Genomic DNA, 3,543 nt, shown 5'->3' with positions numbered 1-3,543 from the left:
ACAGCACCATACCAGATGCAAATCAAAACAACAATGATATGTTATCTCACCCTTTCATTAACAGTAGAATTAAAAAAAATAAAAATAAAATAAATGATGGTGAGGATGTAGAGACTGAGACCCTTCTACAATGCTGGTGTGACTGTAAAATGGTTTATCCACTCTGTAAAACAGTATGGTGCTTCCTCAAAAAGTTGGAAATATAAATCCCATATGGCCCAGCAATCCCTCTGTTTGGTATATAGCCACAAGAAATAAGAGCCGGGACACCAGTACATATATACCCAACAATGCTGATTGTAGAACTGGCACTAAAAGAAACAATTTTTGATAGTTATCATGAGTGGGAGGAAAGGGAGAGTGATTTACTGGTTTTTGTTGTTAGGTGCCACTAATCATAAGAACCCTATATACAATAGAATGAAACACCACCTCCATCCTGTGCCATTCTCAAAATTCCTACTACACTTGAGCCCATTGCTGCTGCCATTTTGTCAGTCCATCTTGTTGGGGGTCTGCCTCTTTTTCGCTGTCCACTTTTTTTCTAGGAGGGAAAAAAAAAAAAAAAACTTAGAAAACAAACCAGGGAGAGTGAAGATTAAAAGAGAGTCAACAGTAGTAAAGAAAAACAAAAGAGGGAAAACTCTCCAGCAGGTAACAACTTCAGTCATAGGTAGGTAGAGCACAGGCCCTAGAGACAGACTGGGTAGAAACCCTTGGATTTATTCCTTGCCAGAGAGTGACATTCAGTAAGTTCAATAACCTCATCTATGTCCCAGCTTCCTCATATATAAGGTAGAGATCATTATAGTATTTTCAATGGGATTGTTATGAGGATTAAATGAGTGCTTGGCACATGGTACAGTATTTGCAGTAGTGATGAAATACAGTAGTGATGGGATCTTTCTTTCTCATATAGCTCCTTCCTTACAAGTCTTTGATCTTCATCAGTATTTCAAGTCTTCTTCACTTCATGCAAGCAAGGTTGTGTCATCTGTATATCACAGATTATTAATGAGTCTTTCTCCAATCCTGATACCATGTTCTCCTTCATTTTATAAACCCAGTTTATAAAATGATTTGATTAGATTGAATTGTTGTTGTTAAGTGCTGTCAAGTCAGTTCCAACTCATAGCAACCTTATGAACACCAAAACGAAACACTTCCTTGTCCTGAGCCAACCTCATAGTTGTTGCTATGCTTGAGCCACTGCTGCTACCACTGTGCCACTCCATCTCGTGGGGGGTCTTTCTTGTTTTCACTCACCCTCCACTTTAACAAGCATAATGACCTTCTTCTGGGGCTGGTCCCTCCAATAATATGCCTGACGTATGAGAGATGAAATCCGGCCATCCTGGCCTCTAAGGAGAAATCTGGCAACATTTCTTCTAACACAGATTTGTTTGTTCTTTTGGCAGTCCTTGGCACTTTCAATATTCTCCTCCAACACCATCATAACTCAAATGCATCATTCTTCTACAGTCTTCCTTATTCATTGTCCAACTTTCATATGCATGTGAGGTTATTGAAAATATCATGGCTTTGTTGGAAAGCACCTTAGTCCTCAAACTGACATCTGTGCTCCTGAATGCTTTAAAGTGGTCGTGTGCAACAGATTTGCCTAATGCAATAAGTCATGTAATTTCTTCACTGCTGTTTCCATGAGTGTTGACGGTTGAGCTGAGCAAAATAGAGTCTTTGACAACTTGAGTCTTTTCTCCATTTTATCTTGATGTTATTTATTGTTCCATTGGTGAGGATTTTTGTTGTCTCTATGTTGAGGTGCAACCCATACCTACCTGCATATATGGTGCTATGTTCCAGGCAGCATTTTGATATATAAGTAGGTATATTAACTCACTGACTTCTTAAAGCTACATTCTGAGAAAACTATTATCATCCTTATTTTAGAGAAGAGGAAGCTGAGGCCCAGAGAGGTTAACTAACTTGTCTAGGGTTGAACATATAGTGCTTAGGATCAGGCTGTAAACCCAGGCCACTGAGCTTCTGAATCTGTGCTTCTAACCACTACGTTATGATGTTTAAAATGCAGCAATGGAAGCCATCCAAATGGGGATTTGCATAAATAATTTATCCATAAAATCGAGCTATCCAGCCATTTAACACTATGATGTAAAAGTAGATATTAAAAATAGCTACATTTTATTGAGTACTTAACTACTGTATGGAGTTCTTGTGTGGCACAGAAGAATAATGCACTGGGGCCCGCGGTGTCTCAGATTCATTCTTAAGGAACTGAGAACTTAAATCTTCCAAAATGTCAAAAAGACCATCTTATGCCCCACCTCCCACCCCAGCTCCTGCAACACAAATGCCCAGCACACCAGGGTTTGTGGGATACAATCCATACAGTCATCTCGCCTACAACAACTACAGGCTGGGAGGGAACCCGGGCACCAACAGCCGGGTCACGGCATCCTCTGGTATTACGATTCCAAAACCCCGAAAGCCACCAGATAAGCCGCTGATGCCCTACATGAGGTACAGCAGAAAGGTCTGGGACCAAGTTAAGGCTTCCAACCCTGACCTAAAGTTGTGGGAGATTGGCAAGATTATTGGTGGCATGTGGTGAGATCTCACTGATGAAGAAAAACAGGAATATTTAAATGAATACAAAGCAGAGAAGATAGAAAACAATGAGTCTATGAAGGCCTATCATAATTCCCCTGCATACCTTGCGTACATAAATGCAAAAAGTCGAGCAGAAGCTGCTTTAGAGGAAGAAAGTCGACAGAGACAGTCTCGCATGGAGAAAGGAGAACCTTACATGAGCATTCAGCCTGCTGAAGATCCCGATGATTATGATGATGGCTTTTCAATGAAGCATACAGCCACCGCCCGTTTCCAGAGAAACCACTGCCTCATCAGTGAGATCCTTAGTGAGAGTGTGGTACCAGATGTCCGGTCAGTTGTCACAACAGCTAGAATGCAGGTCCTCAAACGACAGGTCCAGTCCTTAATGGTTCATCAGCGAAAGCTAGAAGCTGAACTTCTTCAAATAGAGGAGCGGCACCAGGATAAGAAGAGGCGATTCCTGGAGAGCACAGACTCGTTCAACAGTGAACTGAAAAGGCTGTGCGGTTTGAAGGTAGAAGTGGACATGGAGAAAATTGCAGCTGAAATTGCACAGGCAGAGGAACAGGCCCGCAAAAGGCAGGAGGAAAGGGAGAAAGAGGCCGCAGAGCAGGTGGAACGTAGTCAGAGCAGCATTGTTCCTGAGGAAGAGCAAGCAGCTCACAAAACAGAAGAAAAGAAGGAAGATGAGAACATTCCAGTGGAGACAGAGGAGACCCACCTTGAGGAAATGACAGAAAGCCAGCAGAATGGTGAAGAAGGCACGTCGACTCCTGAGGACAAGGAGAGTGGGCAGGAAGGGGTTGACAGACAGTATGGCAGAGGAAGGGACCAGTGACAGTAACACCGGCTCAGAGAGCAACAGTGCAACTGTGGAGGAGCCACCAACAGATCCTATCCCTGAAGAGGAGAAAAAAGAAGAAATGTTGCCTTGTTTTATGTGTTCTA

At 42.3% G+C, this 3,543-nt stretch overlaps 1 pseudogene; it reads left to right on the top strand.

Annotated features, from left to right (window-relative positions):
* Positions 1–2,278: 2,278 nt before the first annotated feature.
* LOC102824036 overlaps positions 2,279–3,543 on the top strand; it is a 144,366-nt pseudogene continuing 143,101 nt past the window's right edge.

This window comes from Chrysochloris asiatica, unplaced genomic scaffold (assembly GCF_000296735.1).
Source record: "Chrysochloris asiatica unplaced genomic scaffold, ChrAsi1.0 scaffold00024, whole genome shotgun sequence".
Taxonomy (NCBI): Eukaryota; Metazoa; Chordata; class Mammalia; order Afrosoricida; family Chrysochloridae; genus Chrysochloris; species Chrysochloris asiatica.
This window is presented reverse-complemented; position numbering and strand designations above follow the sequence as displayed.